The following is a 27,009-nucleotide window of genomic DNA, read 5'->3' on the forward strand; positions in this document are numbered from 1 at the left end:
TACCACACCGTCCTTACGTTTGTGGAGAAACGCTAAGGGTCGAATTGGTTGCTGGGTTCTCTGATTTACATCTCCTGCTGGAATCACGGGACCGAGCAGCAGGGAGCGCTCATAATAGTGCGTTAATAAAAAAAAGATATGAAAAACGATTGCCCCTATGAGCGTGGTGCAGTGATAAAACATTTAGAGTTTCATGTAGAATATTAGGGTTCGAATCAATGTAAAGACTTGATAAAATGTTAAAGTCTTATATGGATTGCACTGAATGTCCAACTCTAAATATGTTTAAACTATATCCGCATTCAAATTTATTCAGGGGTGTATCAGGGGGAAGATCAACCATGCTTGGGAATTAGTCGAGTGAAATTAGGACACCCCAAGTGAATATAAAAAAAAATATAGAAAACGATTTAACAAAATAATGTTGGAGATATTTTAAATTTTATTATATAAAACTTAAAACTTTTAGAGGTAAAAGATAATAATAACCTTAATCTGCTTGTTATTCTTTTTTTTTACTTATTTATTAAATTTTAAATATTATTTAATTGTCGAATATTATCCCCAAAAACAAAAGTGCTATGTTTATTTAAATTTAACAAATAATGCCTCAAATTTCAAGTCTTAACCAGACCAAACTTTATTTCATTTAGGGCTATAGTCTTAACCAAATCAAATTATAGATGATCAAATCAAGTAACTTAATCAAATTGCTTCCAATGAGCTGCTAAAGTTAATGCTTCAACGGCGTCGTTTTCTACCTTTTAGGGGAACGAAAATCAAGTAACTTGTTCTGTTTTCTATCCCACATCGTTGAGATAATAAGATTACGCAAAGTTTATAGATGTCGCCGAATGAAGAAGGCTTGTCCCTTCGGGGACATCCGATAAAATTGGAACGATACAGAGAAGATTAGCATGGCCCCTGCGCAAGGATGACACGCACAAATCGAGAAATGGTCCAAATTTTTTTCCTCTTTGTCCCCATCGATCCACGAACTAGGTTCCTTCTTGCTTTTTGTCTGCGAGTGGGATCGCTGTGTCGATTCGATTGGAGTTCACCCTCTGTGCTATTTGATCGTTAAGGAGGCGTCGGAAAAGCTTTTCAGGTAATTTCATATCCGAAGTTGTTCGATATTTGAAGGTTTCTTTGATATGCTTTTATTTTGAAAGAAGAAGTCGAACTTGTTTCAATTATGCTGTTGTCGGTGTTGAATAGCTTGTAATTTTTAAGCGAAATTCATAGAGAGAATTCTTCCATCAGTTCCTACTTCTTCTGGCGCATTGTCATCCTCCTAATTTGATTGGTAGCGTTAATCTTAATTTTATCAAATTTTCGTTCATATTTGTGCTTAATATTACATGTGGCTTTGCATGTAAAGCATTGTATTGTCTTTAAAAGCAAGAGCTATTGGCAACCACGTATCTATCCTTCCATTAGGGTTATAATGATTTGAATTGTAAGACAAAAATCTAGCTAGTTATCTTGATCTTTTATGCCTTCACCATTATCATATTTTTCAATTCAGTGGTTAATAAAGAAATCTTTATGACAGTTTAGAAACTTCAAAGTACCCCTACATCATGAAGCGAGACAAAACTATTTTAGTACCCCTATCTTACTATCCCCTTGGTATGTAAGGCTCCTACTTGATTAGATGGGAGATTGGATCAGAGTTTCTTAATGACACTACAGACAGAGCTATTAGTGTGATAAGCAGCCTAGAGAAAATCATCTTGAAAATGCTGGCGACCAGATTAGAGCGTGTGTCTTGCATAAGGTGGTCGATGATTATCAAAATGCAGTCATTCAAGGTTAGGCAAAATCTTGATGGGGTTTGGTGGTGAGTGGTGTAACTGGATTAGTAAATGTAATGATCGGAATATATCAGTTCTAGTGAACGGTGTCTTGGGTGGGAATTGTGTTATGGAAAAAGGTCTCAAGCAAGGTGAACCTTTATTGCCATTTCTTTTCGTTTTTGTCAGCAGAAAAATTAAATAGAATGTTGAAGAAGCTGCTGATCTTGGGTTTATTCAAGGTTTATCAGCCAGGAATGGCTGCTTGAGGGTTACTACTCATTTACAATTGTTGGCAGATGATATATGATTGTTTCAAGAATTAGAAGCGAGTTGGCTTCTTGGAAGGCTGCTTATTCCCATTGCTGGGATATTGGTTTTGATCAAATCTGTGTCAAGTAATCTTCCTATTTGTTACCCGTCTATCTTTAAAATTCCGGTGGGGTTGTCTTTGGGTTCTGAGGACATAGGCTTTCTAATCTGTTTATTCTCCTGTCCTGTTAATTAAATGGATGTAATGGAGGTGAATTTATATGCTTACCTGAAGTTATCTTCTTCTTTGAACTCGTTGAGGTATGTCTCATTGATTGTGGAATTGAACAACTTCACAGCTGTGAATTGGGTTTTATGTAGGATATTTTCAGTTCACTAGAGATTATCCTTAAGATCAGAATGTTGGAGGATTGTTGCAAGCATGTTAATTCATGTTCACATTTTGGGGGAAGCTAATTCTTTAGCAGTTCACAAGAGACAGCTGCTGGTTGATTCTTTGGCTGCCTGATTGGCAGAGGAGCAAGCTATTTGGCTGAGTTAAATGAGCAAAAATAATTAAGACACTCAAGATAGGGTGTACAGCACGTATCCACTGTATGTATTTTGCATGCACCTATGTATCTGGTACTCATATACTAACCCACCCTTGATGAAGTATTGAAGTGTTGTTCATACTTTCCAGGTATTATATTTATTATGGAGGGTTTTAATTCTTTCATCGTAGACCATATACCGTGTTTTATATTTTTTATAGGCTCGAGTTTTATGATTAATCTGACTTTTCTAAGTTTCATTACCAGAAGAATTTTATGTGAAACACATCACATCACAGCTTGCTCCTACTGTATACAAGCAGTTGGTATACAGTAGCAACCATTACAATTCTTAATCTGAGTAGGTGATGGATAACATACTCTTGTCTTCTGTAGATTTTCTTTCACTGGTTAAATCATCATACTTCGTTCTGTAATTTCAGGATATCATTGCCGAAACTGCTCTCATATGCACCAGCTGGCAGCTGCGAAGAATATTTCAATTTTTTTAAAAAGTAAAAAAAGTCAAATGTTTAATTTTTCAAGTTTATACTGTGAATTAGAAAACATGATTTTTTATGTTTTTTTAAATTTTTTTAAAAAATAAAATACTAAGACGTCTTTAATTATAAAATTGAAGATTTAATAGTTTCATTGCTGGAAATCCTGCCATTTTGTAGGGAAGAAAGAGGATACAACACTTTGAGCACCAAATACGGCCCCACATACCAACAATCCACCAACTCGATGAGCATTTAAGTGCAAGGAAAAGTCCATTGAAGTAGGGTCAAACATTAGAGTCTTCTATACAACACTATCAGAAAGTGAGAAGTGAAACTTGTCAAACTGCACCACAGGACCCCTTCAACCCCAGTACCAAGCCAGGCATGAAAGACTACAATACTTCATAACTAAAAACATGTAAAAATAATGTCTCCCTTCTAGAGAACCTTCAGGGTGATTGCCTCTAGGAGATTCACTGCAACCACCAATGGCTCTTTTAGAATCTTAAAATTGGGATCACTTGTGTGAACATTGAACGTAAGTGAATAGCCTGAAAGAAAGAGATCGCATCTTCTTCTAGAATTTACATTCACAAATCAAAATTGGCATCTGGGTTCCCAACATTTGACTTCTCCGGCAGCGCAGAACAATGTCATTAATGAAATTTGCAGTGCACGGTGTCACCAAAACCCTCATCTCCAACCATCCCCAAATATATTATTAGCATCTATGCCCATCTTTGAACAGCCAGCTGACGATAGAGTTTGCAAACAAAGTTCAGAATCCACGAACTTTGCCATAATTGGTGATCCAAACAAGGAGTCCATGCAAAACTGCAAATATGTATTCTCAGCCAAAATTCTTCCATTAGCCAGCATGCTTGATGTTCCTCCTCACCAGAAATGTTGCAATGGAACAATAATCAGCAGTCAGATAGCTATATTAAAATGGAATCCCTAACACTGTTGGAAAGGGCAACATATCGTGGTTTCACCTTCAGTTAATACAAAGCAACCATCTCTTCATCAATAATTTGATCAAATGGGCCTAGCCAACCCCACATAGTGGGATTAAGCTTGGGATTATTGTTGTTGTTGGGATCCAGCTACACAGAAACATTCTTAATTATCACCACCCACAAGGCTCCACCCAGGTGTTTTCACCAAATTACCTTATTTCATCACCTTCCTCAGCCTCAAAATGTCCTCCCATTGTCCAGCCTCTGCATACATGTTGGACAAAACAACATAAACCCCGTGATTATGAGGTTCTAGATCAAGAATTTCTTTCACCACCTTTTCTGCAACATCAAAATCACCATGGCTCTTACAAGCAGCCAACAGAGCTCCCCAAATCACTACGTCAGCTTTCCACACCATTCCTTTTATTAGATCCTCAGCCTCTTGTAGCCTCCCACCTTGCCCTAGAAGATCAACCATGCAGCTATAGTGCTGTATCTTAGGCTCAAGGGAGTACACCCTTTTCATGGAATGAAAAATTTCTCGACCAAAATCAATCAAGCCCGCATGGCCGCATGGCAGCAGGCAGACAAAACCCCAACAAATGTGATGTCATTCGGCTTAATCTGCTGGCTCTCTAGCTTCTGGAACAGATCAATTGCTTCTTCAGCATGACCATGAACAGCCAACCTGCAAATCATTGCATTCCACGTTGCAATGTTCCTTTCAGCCATTCTCATGAAACACTTTCGAGCCATGCAAATTGCTCCATTCTTGGTGTACATTTTGAAGGCGGCTGCTGATCTTGGGTTTATTCAAGGTTTATTAGCCAGGAATGGCTGCTTGAGGGTTACTCATTTGCAATTGTTGGCAGATGATATATGATTGTTTCACAAATTAGAATTAAGTTGGCTTCTTGGAAGCCTTAATTTCAACATGTTAAATTTGTGCCCAAAAATGACTGAAAATGTGAGCAAGAGCTCCATCAGGAGTGGTATGTACAGTATAATGCTGTGTATCAGAAGGGGAATGGCAACCTTGTAGGGAATATGACTGGAACCAAGTATAGTGTCAATAACCAAAGCAAAGAAGCCAATGGCAATAGCAACAACAGCAGTAGCAACAATAGCAACAATGACAACACCAATGCAAGTGCAATTGATAAAAGGTTCAAGACTTTGCCTGCATCTGACACACTTCCAAGGTATGAGATTCTTGGTGGATACATTTTTGCTTGTAACAATGACACAATGCAGGAAGATTTAAAGCGACAATTATTTGGTAATCTTCTGTTTACATTTATTTTATGTATTTATCATAAACTTGTCTTACTTGGATCATTTGTTAAATGGATAGTTTCATCCATTAAGATGTTGAAAGGTCAACATACTAGAAGCCATTGTATTTTGTTACTCCTATTTCACATTTAGCACCAGTCTGGGAGTTGACTTGGAGTCTACCGCTTTCATTGTCCTGGCACCATTTGTATTCTTGCAATTGAGATTGTGCCTATTCTTAAAGGACTCCAATGTAGTTTTTGGACATGAGCTCATGCCGGTCTTAATCATATTTCTTTTTCAGTTACAAGTAGTCTAGTAGAAAATTTATCCTTTCTTCCTTTTATTACACTTGTTTTGTAGGTTTGCCACCAAGATACAGAGACTCTGTGTGGGCAGTAACACCGGGCTTGCCTTTGTTTCTCTATAACTATACGACTCATCAGTTGCATGGTATCTTTGAGGTTTGTCAGTTACTCTTTGTTAGATCTTCTGTTGGCTTGTTCAGCTATGCTTAGGTTACAAAGACTGCAAGTCAAATTGCAATTAGTTTTCTTTTAATTACCTTTCTTTCAGCTTTGTTGGACAATCTTACATTTGGAAATCTTGATTATTCAAATCAGGATGATAAAGCAAGACTGGTTTCTGTAGCTCTTCTTAGTCTTTTTCCAAAATTTCTTTTATGATCAAATTTAGGATTATGGGTATTGCTTTGATTGTTTTTAAATTAGCCTTGCTGGCGACCCTTCCTAGAAATTTTCCATTTCCTTTTGGTAAAGTTGGAATTTATTGATTAGTTCAGCAGTCTTGACAATTGTTTTTCAAAAATTTATCATGCAGGCAGCGAGCTTTGGGGGTTCTAACATTGACCCTACTGCTTGGGAAGATAAGAAATGCAAGGGAGAATCAAGGTTCTCTGCTCAGGTAAAACCTGACTTTGTGAAGAACTTTAATTGTTGATTATTGATTCTCTCCAAGTGATATTGCACTCTGCAGCCCTGAAATTGAAGTGCAGTGTTGTCTCTTATACAATTCCTATGGTGTTTTATGGAAATGGGCTCTTTACAAGTGAAACTGATGATTTTTTTGTTTTTATTTTCTGCTGAATTAGGTGAGAATCCGTGTTAGAAGAGTCTGCAAGGCCTTGGAGGAAGATGCTTTCAGGCCAGTCTTGCATCATTATGATGGCCCCAAGTTTCGACTCGAGCTCTTAGTTCCCGAGGTATGTGTTGGAAAATTTGGTATATTTGGTATGTTCATATGTCCAAATTGATAAATGGGTGAATAAAAAATTGTTTGAAAAATTGTTTTGGGGGCATGTGTAATATAATATATAATTTATATTATTGTAAAAGTAAAAAAAAAAGAAAAAGAAAGAGGTGCACTATGCGCATGTGGGCTGCTGATTGATTCGCACTGTGCGAGGTGCACTATGCGCAAATTGAAAGCGTGGGTGGCTATGAAATTAATAATGCAGAATACTATTTCAATAGTATAATATATATTGTATATAATAGGGTCCTACTTGAATTATATATATAATTGAGGGAGGCAACTAAGTCTCCCACATCTTCTCCCTCTTCCTCTCTTCTTCCTTCTTTCTTTCGTTTCTTCTTCTTCCTCTTTTGGAAAATGAAGGAATACAAAACAAAATATTTTTATACTCTCTCAGTTCTGATAGTGTTCAACCAGTATTCCAATTCGTTGTTAAGCTTTGAAGTTTGTGCTAACTTCACAGTTTGTAAACTGTAGTTCCCTTAAAATAGATTCGCCGCCTCACCGAAAGTGCTAGAGACTAGTTGACGTCTATTTCTTAGGGTACAACGATTTATAGGCTGTGAAGTTAGTACAAACTTCAAAGCCTAACAGCGAACTGGAATACTAGTTGAATACTATCAGAACTAGGAGAGTATAAGAATATTTTGTTTTGTATTCCGTCATTTTCCAAAAGAGGAAGAAGAAGAAAGAAGAGAGAAAGAGGGAGAAGACGTGGGAGACTTAGTTGCCTCCCTCAATTATATATATATAATATCTTTATAATTAATAATTCAAGTAGGACCCTATTATATATATTATACTATTAAAATAGTATCTTGCATTATTAATTTCACAGGTGCCCATGCTTTCAATTTGCGCACAGTGCTAATCGCATAATGCCAATCAATCGGTAGCCCACATGCGCAGAGTGCTCCTCTTGCTTTTTTCTTTCTTTTACTTTTACAATAATATAAATTATATATTATATTACACGTCCCTAAAACAATTTTTCATTCACCCATTTATCAATTTGGACATGTGAATATACCAAATTTTCCAACAATCCCCCACATGAATGAAAATTGATGGAGAACACTTTTGGCTCGGTGATAGTGTTCATCGATCGAAACCTGCATAGGATAGGTAGATGTTACCTCTTAACCTTCTCTTGTGAAGATATATTTACTTTACTAATTGTTCAGTAGACATGATGTCCTTGAACTGTCATGTTATCTATGTAAATGATAACATATCTCACATAGGAATCTTGCTACTGTTGTTCAGTTCTCATGATTATGTTTGTTTTGGCCATGAACATTAGCTTGGTTCTGCGAGAGTTTTTTAAAGAATTGAGCCCTATACAATTCTCCTTTGAAGCGGCCGCACTTCCTTCTCACATAGGTGATTTTTTAATTCAGAACAACCCACTTACTCCACTCAGAATTTTGGAGTTTAAGAATCATTAAAGTAAACATCGCTATCATTTTTCCCACAAGTATCACTGTTTCATTATAGGAATGGACAAGAGGGTAAAGCCTGCACAGTGACCTAATAAAGTTTTTACAATTAGGTTGTCCCATTGAACCTAGATCTTGGGATCTCTAGTTAACTAGGTTGGGTTTCCATTGTATTAACTTATTCTTTCATGGGCTTTAGTCCTATTCCCCTTGACGACTTCTCAATTATCTCTCTATTCAACCATTTAGTTAGCGGATCTGCAATATTATTTTTTGACTTCACATGGTCAATAGAGATAATTCTAGTTGAGAATAGTTGTCTAATGATATTATGTCTACGATGTATATGTCTAGACTTACCATTATACATGTTACTCTGTGCCTTTCAAATTGCAGATTGACTATCATAATATATACATATTGGAGGCACAGGTTTCTGCCATGTTGGAATATCCTCTAAGAAATGGCGTAGCCATTCTGCTTCTTCGCCACATTTGTCCAAGGCAATAAATTTAGATTCCATAGTGGATCTAGCTATAACAATCTATTTAGAAGATTTCCAGGCCATGGTTGCACTTGCAAGTGTGAATACATATCCACTTGTAGATTTTGAGTCTTTTACATCAGATATCCAATTTGCATCACTATATTCTTCTAGGACAGTTGGGTATTTGGTGTAGTGCAGCTCATAGTTACGAGTATACCGTAAGTACCTACGTACTCTTACTATTGCTTTCCAATGGTTAGCATTGTGATTACTCGACTCAGTCTATTGATTGTATAAGCAATATCTGGTCTAGTATAGTTCATTAAATACATTAGACTTCCAATTACTCTAGAGTACTCTATTTGAGAAATACTCTCACATCTATTCTTGGGTAGATGAAGACTAATGTCTAATGGTGTTCTAACCACCCCAGAATCATTCTTGTTGAATTTCTCTAGAATTTTGTCCATGTAATGTGACTGACTTAAGATGAGACCATCTGATACTCTTGTGATTTTAACCTCTAAAATCACATTTGCAAGTTCCATATCCTTCATTTCAAACTTTGAATTTAACATATTTTTGGTAGATTTGACCATCTTGTCATCACTACCAACAATGAGTATATCATCCACGTAATGACACAAAATGACATAGCCATTTCCTCTGTCTTTAATATAGACACATTTGTCACACTTATTGATCTTAAACCCATTAGTTATCATTGCATTAACAAATTTTTCATACCATTGCTTAGGCGTTTGTTTTAAGCTATACAATAATTTTACCAATTTATAGACTTTCTTTTCTTGTCCTAAAATTATAAAACCCTTGGATTGTTCCATATAGATTTTGTCATCCAAATCTCCAAAGCACCCTGAAAGATTCTAAGTATCCTCTAGACAGGACTCAAGATTACCGTGCACTATAGTTCCTCCACTACTGACATCCCGACCGAGTGAGAGCCATGGACTAATTAAACTCATAGTATTCGGTAACTATACCGAATCTAGTCTAGGTGATCAAGATGACATATCAGAACTTTTTTCGATATCAGAAACTCATTTTCGATCATATATGCCTTGGCAAAGGACTCTCACAATCACCAACCGAGTCATAATGCATAGGATGTCCATGCCTATCCAATGGAGGATAGTGGATCCCAGCATGGAACATCTATTTCCGTCAGTATTCTAAAATGCGCTAGGCGCTAGTCGGGCGCCAAGCTAGGGTCTAGCGCCTAGGCGGGGCCTAGGTGGGTTTAGAAAAACTGTTAATTTTTTTTTATTTTTTTCAATTTTATGATGTAACTTGATGTTATTTTCAATTAAATATATATATCTAATATATATATATATTAGATATATATCTAACATATAAATATAAAAAAATTAAATAACATAATAAACCCTAATACTAACACCCAACAACACGAGAGAGAGAGAGAGACCCAACAATGCGCGTGCACGTGCGAGAGAGAGAGGGGGGGTTGGAAGCGAAAGCAGAGATGGAGCTTGACAGCGACGATGGCGGCATTGACGCAGTGAGGACGCGATAGCAAGGATGGAGCTTAACGGCATAGAGGCGGTGAAGAGGTCGTGTGGAGCTCGAGACAGCGAGGAGGTACCAGCGACGGCCTTGGGCTATGAGGAGTATGAGAGAGCGACGGATGAGAGGAGTAAAAGAGGCTTCAGAATCGATGAAAGGTAAAATTTAAACACAAAAATTAGGCGTCACAAGAGGCTAAGCGCTGCAGTCGCCCGATTAATCGGGCCGGCGCCTAGAGGGGCCGCTTAGGCCATATTCGCGACGGTCAGGGGCTGCCTAGCGCCTCATCGCTGCCTAGGCGGCCGCCTAGGCCGATTTTTAGAACACTGATTTCCATACACCACTACACAGAGACCACATAAAGAGCATCCCCACCTCTTACACCAGATAGTTCCGCTCAATAGCAAATTTTGCTAGACACCCCCACACTCTTAAATATTTGTAGGATGGTCTCCTACTTTTTCAGAGTTCATAGGAAGTCTTTTCTTCTTTCTTTCGAGGTATCTTAGTTAAAAGATAATTGATTGATACAATCATTTTACCCCACCAAGTGCCTCGAAGGTGGTGAACAACTCCTTATTTGAGCATATGTGCCTTGTGGCACCAATGTCAAACCACCATTCACTCAAGTTAAACCCGACCAAGTTCACCTCAGATACCATGGCTGACAGGCTTATATTGGACACGTCTTCAATCATGGTATCCACCACATGTGTCTCATGGGCCCTGGTCTTCCTCTTTGGAATTCTGCATAAGAAATTAGAATGCTTCCATGTATCAACTATGTTGATAACTAGCATATATATTTCATCCTTATTTAATTTAGGAGCATCCTCAGTCAAGAATCTCGTAAGATTCAAAGTAGTAAGGTAAAACAATATCTTTTGCTGCCACCTCTTAAAATTCAATCAGTTGAATTTTTCAGGCTTTTTCCCATGGCCCACAGGCACAATATCAGGCATCTGGACCGCAGAGACAGATCCTTGTGCCATGTTATTAAAGGTTCTATTAGAATTTATAGGGGTAGCTATCGCAGATCAAAACTTTAGTGAGTAAATCTGTTTTAAGATTGTTAGAAAAATATAATAAAAATTTTCTAACAGTATGATGAAAAATCCAGTTTTGAGTTGAGGGTCGTGTGGATGCATGTGTTCTTTGTCTTTCCTTGTATTGATATTTTTTTATTTTGGTGAAACTGAAACTGACTTGTGGGTTCTGCAGACCCTGGAGCTGTTAGATCTCTGTGAACAAGCAGTTGTTTCAAGTGCAGTCGCCAGCTCTCCTGCAGGAGCAAGTGTTGGTAGTATAAGTTGTAGATCATCTTGTGGTGGATATTAGTGCATCTGTTTCTCCTGTTTTCTGTGCAGAGCGCAAGCTTGGGAGACTAAAAAAAACACCCCCCTTGGTGCTTGGAATGTTTGTTTGTTGGTGACTGACTAGTAATAAGCCCTATTACGGATGGGTTGTAGAGTGGAGTGGAGTGGAGTGAAGGAATAAGCATAATTTGTCTTTCCCGAACTGGTAATGTTATCATTCTGGATAAGAAGAAGAGTTCTGGAGAATTGGATATATTTGCGACAGTGGCCGATGGCTGTTTTAGTTGAAGTAAAAGATGAAAAAGCCTTTCCTTTGTTAAGCTGTTCCGTAGTCTTAATCTGTCAATGTCATTGCTATTATTTGTTTGCCTCTTTATGTGTGCATATATCTAATTTTCTCTTTCCTTTGCTGCGTGTGAAAGACACAGCTTTTCTAATTGTATGATTTAAATGATTTTTTTCTATTTTCCCATTGTCATTATTTAAATCAATTCATAAAAGTGTACATAAATTTATTTAAATGAAAAATGAACTATTTTTACTTTTTTATGAGTAATTTTTACCTCCACAAACTTATAAATTTTCATAAACACCCAATTCACCCTATTCTTGAGTGTGTGATGCCATTGATTGCATAAAATTAACACTACACATAAAGAAATTTTGTGCATGTTATTCATCAGGATTTGTAACAATGGATAGCATCAACAGCTTTTGGCAATTGGGTGATCAGCTTCGAGGACAATCAAGAGTCTCAGAGGATCATAAGTGGTTCATGGCTGCTTCTAAGCTAGCTGAACAGACTAGAGCAAAGGGTGAGTGAAGGAATAACCTTGATCTCTCAAAGGCCCCTGCTGACATAAGGCCGAAAGATAATATGATGTTCCAGGAGGACAACAAATTTGAAAGCCTTTACTTCAACATGTTAAATTTGGACCCAAAAATGACTGAAAATGTGAGCAAGAGCTCCATCAGGAGTGGTATACAGAAGGGGAATGGCAACCTTGTAGGGAATATGACTGGAACCAAGTGTATAGTGTCAATGGCCAAAGCAAAGAAGCCAATGGCAATGGCAATGGCAACAACAGCAATAGCAACAATAGCAACAATGACAACACCAATGCAAGTGCAATTGATAAAAGGTTCAAGACTTTGCCTGCATCTGAGACACTTCCAAGGAATGAGATTCTTGGTGGATACATTTTTGTTTGTAACAATGACACAATGCAGGAAGATTTAAAGCGACAATTATTTGGTAATCTTCTGTTTACATTTGTTTTATATATTTATCTTAAACTTGTCTTACTTGGATCATTTATTAAATGGATAGTTTCATCCATTAAGATGTTGAAAGGTCAACATACTAGAAGCCATTGTATTTTGTTACTCCTATTTCACATTTAGCACCAGTCTGGGAGTTGACTTGGAGTCTACTGCTTTCATTATCCTGGCACCAATTGTATTCTTGCAATTGAGATTGTGCCCATTCTTCAAGGACTCCAATGTAGTTTTTGGACATGACTTATGCTGGTCTTAATCATATTTATTTCTTTTTCAGTTACAAGTAGTCCTGTAGAAAATTTATCCTTTCTTCCTTTTATTACACTTGTTTTGTAGGTTTGCCACCAAGATACAGAGACTCTGTATGGGCAATAACACCAGGCTTGCCTTTGTTTCTCTATAACTATACGACTCATCAGTTACATGGTATCTTTGAGGTTTGTCATTTACTCTTTGTTAGATCTTCTGTTGGCTTGTTCTGCTATGCTGTCACGGTCAGGGGCAAGGGCGCCTACTAATCGAAGGGTAATGTAGTAATAATGGGTATAGGCGGTTGGCGCTGGGAAATATGTAGAAGCTGGTAGTTAGCTGATTGTAATTCAAATGTTGGCGCCTTCTTGAGGAGGCTATATAAGCCAGCTTATGGCCCTTTAGCGGCTATCGGATAATACAAATTGAATCACATTTTCCTCACTCACCTCTCTCGATTCTTTCTCTTTCTCTATCTTTCTCCTCCTAATTTCTCTACCTTCGGGTTCTCATTCGCGCGCAATTCTATCGGAATTGCAGAAGAAGTCCTTGCCAGATCTGAGATCTGACAATTTGGCATCAGAGCACGTTCGTGGGCAATCGAGAGGGCTATGGTAGACGGCACTCGGATGAAGCATATGGAGGCGTAGCTCCGGCAGGTGACTGCATCAATTTCGGAGATGCAGAATCGGATAGATACGTTTGAAAGTTCGGTGGAAAGAAGGATCGATGGAGCGGTGAATGTATGGCGGGAGGAGAGTCGAACACAGACTGCTCGGTTGGAGGAGCAAATGAAAGAACAGAATCAAACTCTCCGGGATCACATGCATTAGTTTATGCTGATGTTATCATGCCAAACTCAGGTACGAATCTCTCCGGAGTTCCCTCCGAGGGAGCATTCGGAACCGATCCTAAACGATCTAGGGGGAAATGGTAGATCGGAGGGATCTGCAGAATTGGAAACAGAGCAACCAGTGATGGAGGAAATCGCGGGCGTTAGGAGATCTGGCATAGCGCAGGGATCAAACCAGAGCGGGACGTTGATGCCGCGTATGGAGATTCCTTTGTTTGATGGCCAGAATCCGCAATGGTGGGTGAGGCGTTGTGAGAGAGTGTTTCGTCTCTACAACGTGGCCGAGCAACAGAAGGTAACAATTGCGGCAGCCTACCTCAATGATGTGGGGGATGCGTGGTACCAAGGGTGGATGGGAGTGAAAGATGAGTGCTCTTGGGAAGCATTTGCGGAAGGAATGTGTGGAAGATTTGGTGAGAAAGGAATGTTAGACGTAGTAGAAGAATTCAATAAATTGAAACAAGGAGGAGCTGTGCAAGTCTACCAACAAAAGTTTGAGGAGTTGAAGACACTCATGTTAATTTCCAATCCCACACTTACCGAAGGTTACTTCGTGTCAAGCTTTATCAGTGGCTTGAACGAAGAAATCCGCCCCATAGTGAAAATGTTTCAACCTAAAACTATACAACAGGCTATTGAGTGTGCTAAGCTGCAAGAATTAGCGGTGGAGGCCTTATCGAAGAAACAAAGAGGGGTCGGGAGAGGTTGGCAAGCGCCGAATCAACAGAGTAACAAGGGATGGAACAAGGAAGGAGGGACAGGGGGATCCAACGGAAAGGCGTTAGCTCTGCCAGCCCTAACCCCATCGTTTGGGAATAATTTGAGGGAACAGAGGAGATTAGCTGGGCTCTGTTTCAGGTGTGGAGATAAATATACACCAGGCCATCAATGCAAACGCCAATTGTTGTTGCTAGAGGGTACAGAGGATGGGGAAGAAGAAGAAGTAGAAGAAGCAGAGACCCAAGGGAACGAAGGAGACGAAGAGAAAATGGAGATTTCTCTCCATGCACTAAGGGGAGTATCCACAAGTAAAATCATAAAAGTAGATGGTAAAGCGCAAAAGGATGACCTGTCGATACTCATTGATAGCGGAAGTACACATAGCTTCCTGGATGAACGGGTGGCTAAGAGGCTCCAATGTCGCCTTACCGGAACAATACCATTGTCGATTACAGTGGCTAACGGACAAAAGGTGATTTGTAAATCTGCTTGCATGGGATTCTGTTGGCAGATGCAGGGGGAGGACTTCGAAGCTGACCTAAGGCTTCTCCGGTTAGGAGGCTGCGATATGGTCTTAGGCGTGGATTGGATGAGGGAGGTAAGTCCTATTTGCTTTGATTTCAAGAAAATGGAAGTTACTTTCGAAAAAGGGGGAAAACGAATGACTATCACCGGCGGTGCAGAGACAGGGACTTGCAAACTGATTTCAGGTAAAAGACTCCACTAGCTGTTCAAAAGCAAGTGGACACAGGTGGCCCAATTGTTCTCGATACAAACAATTGAGCAGGAAGATGGAGAGCTGGATTTTGGTGGAAAAATCAAGCTGGAAGCAACAAAGAACAGCTCACTTCCTTGGGAGGTAACTCAACTGGACTTACTTGATGAACTCTTAGATGAATTTAAGGATTTGTTTGAGGAACCGAAAGCTCTACCTCCTCCCAGACATCCAAACCACACCATAACCTTAAAACTTAATTCAGAACCGGTCAATATTCATTCCTACCGGTATCCTCCAAAACAAAAGGTTGAGATTGAACGCATGATTAAGGAAATGCTTTAGCAATCAGTCATTCGACCCAGCCTTAGTCCATATGCCTCCCCTCTTCTCCTAGTCAAAAAGAAGGACGACAGTTGGCAGTTTTGCATAGACTACCGCCAACTCAATTCCCTGATCATAAAGAATAAGTTTCCCATCCCTATCATAGAGGACCTACTGGACGAGTTACATGGAGCCAAAGTTTTCTCCAAACTCGACCTCCGCTCCGGATATCATCAAATCCGTATGAATCCCCAAGATATCCACAAAACAGCCTTTAGGACCCACCAAGGACACTACGAATTCTTAGTTATGCCTTTCGGTTTAACTAACGCACCAGCAACTTTCCAAGCCCTCATGAACCATATATTTGAACCTTATCTTCGCCAATTCATTCTTGTTTTCTTTGATGATATCCTAATTTACAGCTCCAATTTCCTTACACACATAGAACACTTGCGGTTAACCTTGCAAATCCTTAGATTCAATAAGTTGTTCATCAAGAAGTCCAAGTGTGCCTTTGCACAAACCCAAGTGGAATATTTGGGCCATGTTATATTAGAGAACGAGGTGAGCACGGACCCCCAAAAGATTGTAGCTATGAATAACTGGCCAAGGCCAACGACCGTGAAGAGTTTGCTGGGATTCTTGGGTCTCACGAGTTATTACAGGCGGTTTGTTAAAAATTACAGCATCATCAGCAAGCCACTTACTATGTTGCTCAAAAAAGACGAATTCCATTGGGATGAAGTAGCTGAAGCTGCCTTTGATGAGCTGAAGAAAGCCATGTGCGAGGTTCCTACATTGACCCTTCCTGATTTTAATCAACCGTTTGTTTTGGAAACGGATGCCAGCAACTATGGAGTGGGAGCAGTGTTGGCTCAGGGAGGTCGGCCTATAGCCTTTATCAACCAGACGTTAGCACCAAAGCACCTCGGTCTTAGTGTGTATGAGAAGGAGCTGCTAGCGGTAATGATAGCAGTAGACAAATGGCAGCATTATTTGGAAGGGAGTTAGATGGTTGTTCGCATTGACCATGAAAGCTTGAAATTCTTATTGCAACAAAAGTTACACACCCACCTCCAACGAAAAGGTATGTCTAAACTCATGGGACTTGATTATACTATTCAATACAGGAAAGGACACGAGAACAAGGCTGCTGATGCCCTCTCCCGCTGTATGGAGGAAGGAACAACAGTAGCCATGACTTCTGTCATACCGGAATGGCACCTAGAGGTAGCCGCCAGTTATGAGAAAACAGAATGGACCAAGGATCTACTGGAGCAATTAACATTAGACCCCACGAGCAAACCCGGGTACTCACTAAGGAATGGATTGCTACGATACAAAGAGAAACTGGTCATTGGAGATGACGAAATGCTACGAAGAAAGATCCTAACCACCTTGCATGACTCGCCCGTAGGGGGCCATTCGGGGATCCAAAGCACATATAACCGCATACAACAATTATTCTATTGGCCGGGGTTAAAGAAGGCCGTGCAGACTTATATCAAGAATTGTGACATTTGCAGTCGATGTAAACATGAGAACATTCACCCTCCAGGGCTGTTGCAGCCATTGCCTCAACCAGAGCAAGCTTAGGCCAGCATCAGTATGGACTTTGTGGAAAGATTACCCAAGTCAGAGGGCAAAGACTGTATATTGGTAATTGTGGACCGACTCACCAAATACAGCCACTTCCTAAGTCTAACTCACCCCTTCACAGCCCAAGAAGTGGCGTGAGTGTTCCTTGATCACGTTGGAAAATTACACGGCTTACCGCGAGTCATTGTATCCGATCGCGACAAAGTCTTTACCAGCTTACTATGGAAGGAACTTATGAAATCATTAGGTACCAAGCTCCACATGTCCTCGGCATATCATCCGGAAACGGATGGACAGACGGAACGAGTAAATCAATGCTTGGAGACCTACCTTCGGTGTGTGTGCTTGGTGTAATTCGCCGGGTGGCACAAGTGGTTGCCCTTGGCGCAATGGTGGTACAACACCAACTACCACTCGTCCTTGAAGATGACCCCGTTTGAGGCTTTATTCGGATACAAACCGCCCCTATTACTGATCAGTAGTGGACCTAACGTGGTAGCCACAGTGGACGATTATCTCACCCAACGACAACAAGTGATACAGACCTTAAAGCATGAATGGGCTAACGCCCAAAACCGTATGAAGCAACACGCTGACAAAAAGCGAAGTGAACGCACCTTCGCAGTGGGGGACCGGGTTTATCTTAAACTACGGTATGCACAATTGAAGACTCTCTCCCCAGCGGCAGTCTCCAAACTGAGTCCTAAATTCTATGGGCCATATGAAGTGTTAGCTCGGGTGGGCAACACGGCCTACCGATTACAACTTCCAGCAGAGACTTCTATCCATCCCGTGTTCCACGTCTCTCTCCTCAAACCATCCCCTGGTATCAACCCGGTGAGCGCATCTTTACCCCCAGCTGCTCCAGCAGCACAACCGACAGCTGAACCTGTCGCTATCGTGGACAAACATGTGATATACAAACAGCATCTACCCCTCACTCAGGTGCTCGTTCGCTGGTCCAACCTCCATCCGGAAAACAACACCTGGGAGTATCTCCCCGACTTACTCCAGCAATTTCCAAGGGCAGTCAGACTCCTCTAAACTCTTCTTGAGGACAAGAAGAATCTGAAGGGGAGGGGAATTGTCACGGTCAGGGGCAAGGGGGCCTGCTAATCGAAGGGTAATGTAGTAATAATGGGTATAGGCGGTTGGCACTGGGAAATATGTAGAAGCTGGTAGTTAGCTGATTGTAATTCAAATGTTGGCGCCTTCTTGAGGAGGGTATATAAGCAAGCTTATGGCCCTTTAGCGGCTATCGGATAATACAAATTGAATCACATTTTCCTCACTCACCTCTCTCGATTCTTTCTCTTTCTCTTTCCCTATCTTTCTCCTCCTAATTTCTCTACCTTCGGGTTCTCATTCGCGCGCAATTCTATCGGAATTGCAGAAGAAGTCCTTGCCAGATCTGAGATCTGACATATGCTTAGGGTAAAAAGATTGCAAGTCAACTTGCAATTAGTTTTCTTTTAATTACCTTTCTTTCAGCTTTGTTGGACAATCTTACATTTGGAAATCTTAATTATTCAAATCAGGATGATAAAGCAAGACTGGTTTCTGTAGCTCTTCTTAGTCTTTTTCCAAAATATCTTGTATGATCAAATTTAGGATTATGGGTATTGCTTTGATTGTTTTTAAATTAGCCTTGCTGGTGACCCTTCCTAGAAATTTTCCATTTCCTTTTGGTAAAGTTAGAATTTATTGATTAGTTCAGCAGTCTTGACAATTGTTTTTCAAAAATTTATCATGCAGGCAGCGAGCTTTGGGGGTTCTAACATTGACCCTACTGCTTGGGAAGATAAGAAATGCAAGGGAGAATCAAGGTTCCCTGCTCAGGTAAAACCTGACTTTGTGAAGAACTGTAATTGTGGATTGTTGATTCTCTCCAAGTGATACTGCACTCTGCAGCCCTGAAATTGAAGTGCTGTGTTGTCTTATGCAATTCCTATGGTGTTTTACGGAAATGGGCTCTTTACAAGTGAAACTGTTGATTTTTTTGTTTTCATTTTCTGCTGAATTGGGTGAGAATCCGTGTTAGAAGAGTGCAAGGCCTTGGAGGAAGATGCTTTCAGGCCAGTCTTGCATCATTATGATGGCCCCAAGTTTCGACTCGAGCTCTCAGTTCCCGAGGTATGATGAAAAGTCCAGTTTTGAGTTGTGGGTCGTGTGGATGCCAGTGTTCTTTGTCTTTCCTTGTATCGATATTTTTTATTGTGGTGAAACTGAAACTGAAACTGTCTTGTGGGTTCTGCAGACCCTGGAGTTGTTAGATCTCTGTGAACAAGCAGGTGTTTAAAGTGCAGTCCCCAGCTCTCCTGCAGGGGCAAGTGTTGGTAGTATAAGTTGTAGATCATCTTGTGATGGATGTTAGTGCGTTTGTTTCTCCTGTTTTCTGTGCAGAGCGCAAGCTTGGGAGACTAAAAAAAAGGTCCCCCTTGGCGCTTGGAATGTTTGTTTGTTGCTGACTGACTAGTAGTAAGCCTTAGTATGGATGGTTTGTAGAGTGGAGTGAAGGAATAAGCATAATTTGTCTTTGCCAAACTGGTAATGTTATTATTCTGGATAAGAAGAAGAGTACTGGAGAATTGGATATATTTGCGATAGTGGCCGATGGCTGTTTTAGTTGAAGTAAAAGATGAAAATGCCTTTCCTTTGTTAAGCTGTTCCCTAGTCTTAATCTGTCAATGCCATTGCTATTATTTGTTTTCCTTTTTATTTATGTGTGCATATATCTAATTTTCTCTTCCCTTTGCTGCGTGTGAAAGAAAGAGCTTTTCTAATTGTACGATTTAAATGATTTTTTTTCTATTTTCTAATTGTCATTATTTAAATCAATTCATAAAAGTGTACATAAATTTATTTAAATGAAAAATTAACTATTTTTACTTTTTTATGAATAATTTTTACCTCCACAAACTTAAAATTTTTCATAAATACCCAATTCATCCTCTTCTTGAGTGTGTGATGTCATTAATTACATAAAGTTAACATTACATATAAAAGATGATAAATAATATATAGATCTAAGACTAATTAGCTGGCCTGTATGTTGCCACCTAGGGGCCCAGCAGGAATGTTCATCGATCAACACCATTAATGAGCCTTCTTAGGATAACTCTCAACAAACCATGCTAATTATGGATCAACAATACCTTTAAGGAGCCATCATATCTTCTTTGCAAATGATTATTAGTTGTTTCTAAACTTCATAGCCTTTAACTTGAGGTCCTACATCCAAGCAATGCCTTAAAAGAGGTATTCTAACGACCTGTAATTTTATTTTAATTTGAAAATAATGTAATAAATTAGAAAAGAATTAATTTTTGAAGAAAAAAAAAAAAGAAGAAGCTTGACGCTAGTAAATGATTTGAACCAAGCTTATAACGAGTAAAAGTAACTTGTTAGATGACTTACGGGTTGAATAGTGAATTTTTTTAGATGGTAAGTATTTAATTTAATTTGAGTTGGGTTAAGAGAGAAGTTAAATTAGAATTAAGAGATGGTGAAATTATTTGCTAATATTGTTATGTAAAAAGTAGAGGAAGAATACAAGGATTGATTTACATATATATGTACTAGTAAAAAAAAAATTAAAAGATGGTCAATGGGCAAACACTGCTTAGCTCAAGGCCCAAGCATAGGCTTGGCAAAGCCAATCGCCACTGACGAGGGCAGCTCTTGTTGGCCAAATGGCCAAGGGACCACTTCTGTCTCCTCCCACACCCAAGTGTCCCCTTTTTCTCTTATTTTAGAAATTGTAAGGGAAAAAATGAAAAAAAAAATTAAGGATGCAATATAAAGAGGAGGTGACCCCTCTCGTCCTTTCATTTTTTTTCTCCTTTTGTAAGTGTAAGTGGAAGTGCAAATCAAAGTGCAAGTGCAAATAAAGGAGAGTGAGTTTTGAGAGGATAAGGTTTAGGAAATATTCTTGAGAATTCTTTTAAGGTTAGGTTATCCCTCACCACCAGGATAGTGAGACTAACTTTATTATGAATTGTTTATTATCATGATTAGCTAAGATGACAATCTAAGTCTTTTCTTAGGTTTCTACTGTTGTTTTAAAAGTGAGAAGTTCACTGATTTAAGGTTAACTAATTTCTAGCTTACCCTAGTTAGTCCTCTACCCTCATTTTATAATGCTTGGATCATTGGCATGGCATATTGTTGGTTTGCTTGTTGGGTGCATTATCACTTATTTATTTTGTATAAATGTCATAAAAACATATCAGAATTATGTGTGAGATCTTAAGATCATAATACCCAAGATTAAGGGCCACCATCAATAAAAATCAATGTGGAATCTAGAGATAAGTATGCCTAAAGATAGGGGTCATTGTCAATAAGAGATCGATGTGTAAGGCTTCAAGACAAGAATACTCAAGGTTAGGAGCTACCATCTATGAAAGTTCGAACATCCTTGATCATAGAAACCCCAAAAATGTGGAGGATGCAGTCGAGGGATGCATTATCATAATTTGTGTGCTTGGACTTATCAAGCTTTCAAAGCTCATGGTTTTAGATGCTTATGGAGAGATTGCGAGCTTAGAGACTTGTTAAAAGATTTCTATTTATGTTCATGTAATAGAGATGTCTTGCTTCTTGTATATAGTTGTTAAGTGATAGTATTTGATGCTACCATTTTGGGCTCAGAAGAGTTTATCTTCATAGCAATTACAACAAGGCACTGTTGGAAATCCTCGTCTATTCTCCATGGCAAAGTCATTCTTACTTAAGCTTTTCTTACGAGTGTTCTTGTAATTGCTCTATGACATTTAAATCAATACAAAAATATATACAGTTATAACTAAATATAAGAAAAGAAGAAAAAATGCAAGGAAGGAAGAAAAATAAAAAGAATAGAGAAGTTGGACAAAAGTTGAATTTAGTTTCAAGTGCAACTTGTCATATATCGACTTAGTTTGGGTCATCTTCAATTGATTTGTTCCTATCCTTAATTTGAGTGCTCTCAATTAAACTTTACTTAGACCCTAGTCCCTTAAATTTTATCACCACATTAATGTATTAATCAAGAAATAAACATGATTATTTTTATATTTTAAGTTTAATATCTTTGGTGGTGAATGACTGGAGCCCTATCCTTAGGCATGTCTGAAATTTTGAACAAAGATATCATATATTTTTAATTAAAAAAATTTATCTAATACACGGGACACCTTTTTTTAAAAATTGAGAGAAGATCATGTTTATAAGTAAATAAATTATTTTTTATTTTTATAAAATCAATTTTTGTATTTATTTTTTACTGTTTCTAGTAAATAATTATAGAATATTTTATTTAAATATCATTATAAAATATATAAAAAATGGTGCCAATTGCACGGCAGCTGCAATTGTAGTTTACACGGTGTCGTTTCAGTCTTCTTGTTCTTGGATGACTCCTCTTTCCCACATCGTGGAATTAGCAAATTTCTGCTCGTTATATATGTTTGCGACAGCAGTTTAGGTGTGTCCCTTCGGGGACATCCGATAAAATTGGAACGATACAGAGAAGATTAGCATGGCCCCTGCGCAAGGATGACACGCACAAATCGAGAAATGGTCCAAATTTTTTTTCCTTCTTCTGTCCTATCGATCCACGAACTAGGTTCCTTTTTGCCTTTTGTCTGCCAGTGGGATCGCTGTGTCGATTCGATTCGATTGGAGTTCACCCTCTGTGCTATTTTGTTCGTTAAGGAGGCTTCGGAAAAGCTTTTCAGGTAATTTCATATCCGAAGTAGTTTCGATGTTTGACGGTTGCTTTGATAGATGCGCTTAATAATTCACTCAAGCTCCAGATATCGACCGTAAGTTATAGCTTTATGGAATTGTTGTATTTATTTCTTCGAAGAAATATGTTATTATTTGAAAAGAGAGTCAATTTCTTCCGATTATGCTGTTGTTGGCGTTGAATAGCTTCTTTCTTAACAAAGAATCAGTAATGGAGAATTCCCCCCGTGAGTTTTAGTTGTGTTTCTTCGTTTTGGTATCACGTTACTGTAAACAATAATCAGTCTAACTGTTTATAACCTATCAATAGATTTAATCTTAATTTTTTTATTTTTGTTTGAATATGAGTTCGATAACACAATTATCAAAGCATCATAATTCTACCTTGGTTCTCTCCCTCTCTCTCTCTCTCGCAGAAACAATGTAGTATTCATATAGATGATTCATGTTTTTCTATTGATGGAAGAATTTGTGTGGTTGTTATTTTGATTTGGCAGATACTGTTAGCCATACCAGATGTTAATGCAATATTATTTGAGATTAACTAGTTCCTAAGCTTACCCTCGTTAGTCCTCTACCCCACTTCATAATGCATGGATCATTGGCATGACATATTGTTGGTTTGCTTGTTGGGTGCATTATCACCTATTTATTTTGTATAAATGTCATAAGAACATGTTAGACTTATACATGTGAGATCTTGAGATAAGAATGCCGAAGGTTAGGGGCCACCATCAATAAAAATCAATGTGAGATCTCAAGATAAGAATGTCTGAGGTTAGGGGTCACTATCAATGTATAAGAGATCGATGTGCAAGATTTCATGACAAAAATACTCAAAGTTAGGGGCTACCATCTTTGAAAGGCCAAACGCCCTTGGTCATAGAGACTCCAAAAATGTGGAGGATGCAATCAGGGGAGACATTTCATAATTTGGGAGCTTGGACTTATCAAGCTCTCAAAACTCATGGTTTTAGATGCTTATAAAGAGATTTCAAGCTCGAAGACTTGTTAAAAGATTTCTATTTATGTTTATGTAATAGAGAACTCTTGTTTTTTGTACATAGTTGTTATGTGATGGTGTTTAATGCTACTGTTTTGTGCTTGGATAGGGTTGTTATTAGTTGATTATATCTTAAATTATATATGATTTTTCTCGTAAAGCTTGTCTAGATAGTTTGAATTGAAACATGACTATGCATCAGTGCGCTTTGATAAGTTTCTGAAAATTGCAGAAGGCATGAAAAATTATAAGGAAATCCACATGATGAAAAAGGAAGTCTAGTTTCTAAAAGATTGGCCTCTCTATAATTTGAATTTCATAGAAAAAAATATGTCCATTTTAGTAGTAATTGTGCGATGCACTCACTCAATCAAACACAAAGTGAAAAGTTGTTCATTGATGACATCCATATCCCATGACTAGTAAGAATGGGCACAACTAGTTTTTCCTTAGTTGTAAAATCGAATTGTTTGGAAGAAAGTTGCTTTTTAAGTATCATAGAATAGAGTTTTTAAAGAGTGATGAGACTATAAAAGAAATATGGTTTTAACTTAAAAGGTGGTTTAAAGCCTACAAAGCGTGGAAAATAAGAGGGGAAGGAGTAAATGACTTATCTGATGCCATTCATTGTAGGTATTGCATTTGACAAGCCCTGAACACAGCCATTCAGGCCTTCAATTTTTGATGCCCTTAATCTTAGGTCTCCCCATGCAACAATCATCTGTAACATACACACTTATCAGGAGGACAACTATGATAACCATTTACATCTTCCCATATAATCCCGGATTCAGGCCACTCACATACTTGTTTTTATATGCTCAGATTACTGTGAAGACTTAACTCAGTGGGAAAAGGTTTTCCCTATGCTTGACATGTACTTGATAATCTTGGAAAATTGGTCTGATTAAGTCCACTTCTCATTTGAATCTCCCTTCTACGTACTATCATAAGCCATCGCCACTAGTCAAGCTTGAAGGATCTCTGCCATCGCCACTAATCAGGCTCGAAGGATCTCTATCTCCTCAGTAATTACAACTAGGGGCGGAGTTAGGAAATTTTTTCAGGGTGAAATTTATTAAAGAAAAAAATAAAAAATAATATAAATATATTAAAAATTAACATAATTTATTTAATTTTTCCCTATCAACATCTTTTACAACCAACCAACGGCCATGACTGTTTCAAATTTAATATAACAAATGATAATTAGAGAATGCACAAATTTATAAATTCACAAATTATGTGATCAATCTAACAATCAAAATATCAAATTATGTGCGCTTGTGCAATTAATCCAACAATCTAAATATAAATTATGTGTAATTAATCCAACAATCAAAATATTGTGCAATTGATTCAACAATCAAAATATTAAATTATGTGCACCTATGCAATTGACTTAACAATCAAAATATCAAATTATGTGTGCTGTGCAATTGCTCCAATAATCAAAATATCAAATTATGTGCGCTTGTGCAATTAATAAACTTATTTATCAATTTTAACATCACATTAACAAACTTATTTTTGAGAAATCTAACATCAATTAACCCAACATCAGTTAACAAAATTCAAGTTCACTTAATTAGTGAACTTGAATTTTACAACAAAAATTAGTGAAGCAGAAACTTATTGTTGTGCTGCTCACTGATTATGTGAAGCAGGGCCAAGAGTTCGAGACGAAGAGCCGGAGAGGCAGTCAGGCAGGCGACAACAAGTGATTGAGGGCTGGAGCCCGGAGGGGTGAGCCGGCGAGCGACGGAATGAGGCAGCGAGAGAGTCGAGAGAGCTCAGAGAGGCAGCAGCAAGTGAGATCGAGACTGTAAGAGACCGAGGTCCTAGGGGAAAGCAGGCGAGGGTGAGCGACGAGACGACCGAAGCGGTGAGAGCGAGGCCGAGGTGGAGCCGGCGAGCGATGGAGCCAGACATAAGCAAGAGCGAAGGACAAGAATGTAGGCGACGGTTGGCTGTGGGCGCTTGAGCGAAAAAGGAAATGAGGGTGAAAGGGTTTGCAGATTTTGTGGCCAGGCCTCAATGCGGGCCATGCCCCGCACTGGGCCTATGTTGGCTCCGCCCCTGATTACAACAACACTTTGGAAATCCTCATCTATTCTCCATTCTAAGCAAAGTCATTCTTAGTTTTAAGTCTTTCTCACGAGTGTTCTTGCAACTCTTTATGACATTTAAGTCAGTACAAAAATATATACAATTGTAATCAAAATATAAGAGAAGAAAAAAAAATGTAGGGAAGAAAGAAAACTAGAGGAAATAAAGAAGTTGGACAAAAGTTGAATTTAGTTTCAAGTGCCTCTTTTATCATATATATATTGACATTATCTTCAATTGATTGGTTTATAGTCTTTGTTAAGAGTGCTCTTAATTAAATTTTACTTAGACCATAGTGTAACACCCAGTGTTACTGGTGTTAGAAGAATGAGAAAGGAAGTGAGAAATTTTAAAAAATGCCATGAGAATGTGTTAGATCCTTGAGAATGAGGGTAATTTGATAATTTGGATAGTGAAGTTCAATAAAGGGTAATTTGATAAATTGAAAATAATTTCTAAGTGAAATTAAGTATGGAAGTGAATTAATTTTTTATTTTTGTATTTATGTGAAGATAAATGGGATTAATAATTTACAAAGGGTATGTTAGTAATTTGGAGTAAAATTCTATAATGGAATTAAATTATGGAAGATAGAGAAAATAGAGAATATTCAATTATGAGAGAAAATAATTTATTTTTCTTAAATTGGTGAATTAATGTGGTAATGTCACATGGATGGTTGAGATGAAAGCTTGGAAGCCAAGTATGTTGTCTTAGAGTAACACATGGCATTATGTGGTCCAAGATAAATGGAGAGATTTAAATAAATGCAAAAGAAATTATATTAGTTTTTCAAGCATTTAATGAGAGGCATGATGGTGTTGGATTAAAAGAAAATAAAAATAAAAAATAAAAATAGTCGTGCATTAATGGTGAAAAATAATCTCATTAATTTAAATGAGAAAGAAATGAAAATTCAAGGGATGAGATTAATTCTTGAATTTGAAAAGTGATCTAAGGGCCACCATTAAGTCTTAGAAGTTGGCATAGATTGCCAAATAGGTGGAGATATTTTA

At 38.3% G+C, this 27,009-nt stretch overlaps 1 protein-coding gene, 2 non-coding genes and 1 pseudogene across 12 annotated transcripts in view; all 4 read left to right on the forward strand.

Annotated features, from left to right (window-relative positions):
* The first annotated feature begins 837 nt into the window (after nucleotides 1–837).
* The window catches only part of LOC127800342 (pentatricopeptide repeat-containing protein At2g36730-like), a 36,443-nt gene continuing 10,271 nt past the window's right edge, over nucleotides 838–27,009 (forward strand). For 5 of the 10 annotated variants that reach the window (XM_052334899.1, XM_052334904.1, XM_052334906.1 and 2 more), the window contains exon 1: nucleotides 22,562–22,759. The gene's annotated coding sequence lies outside the window, so the exon portion shown is untranslated. Of the gene's footprint in view, nucleotides 1,003–22,561; nucleotides 22,872–27,009 lie in introns of those variants that run through there. The other 5 variants (XM_052334898.1, XM_052334902.1, XM_052334908.1 and 2 more) reach the window with 2 other exon arrangements.
* LOC127800926 (U6 spliceosomal RNA) lies at nucleotides 868–970 on the forward strand. Its single transcript, XR_008022911.1, has one exon. It is a non-coding gene; the product is annotated as a U6 spliceosomal RNA (small nuclear RNA).
* Nucleotides 981–12,084, forward strand: LOC127800346 (B2 protein-like; annotated as a pseudogene).
* LOC127800927 (U6 spliceosomal RNA) lies at nucleotides 22,623–22,725 on the forward strand. Its single transcript, XR_008022912.1, has one exon. It is a non-coding gene; the product is annotated as a U6 spliceosomal RNA (small nuclear RNA).

The sequence above is a fragment of the Diospyros lotus genome, chromosome 4 (assembly GCF_014633365.1).
Source record: "Diospyros lotus cultivar Yz01 chromosome 4, ASM1463336v1, whole genome shotgun sequence".
NCBI classification, from domain to species: Eukaryota; Viridiplantae; Streptophyta; class Magnoliopsida; order Ericales; family Ebenaceae; genus Diospyros; species Diospyros lotus.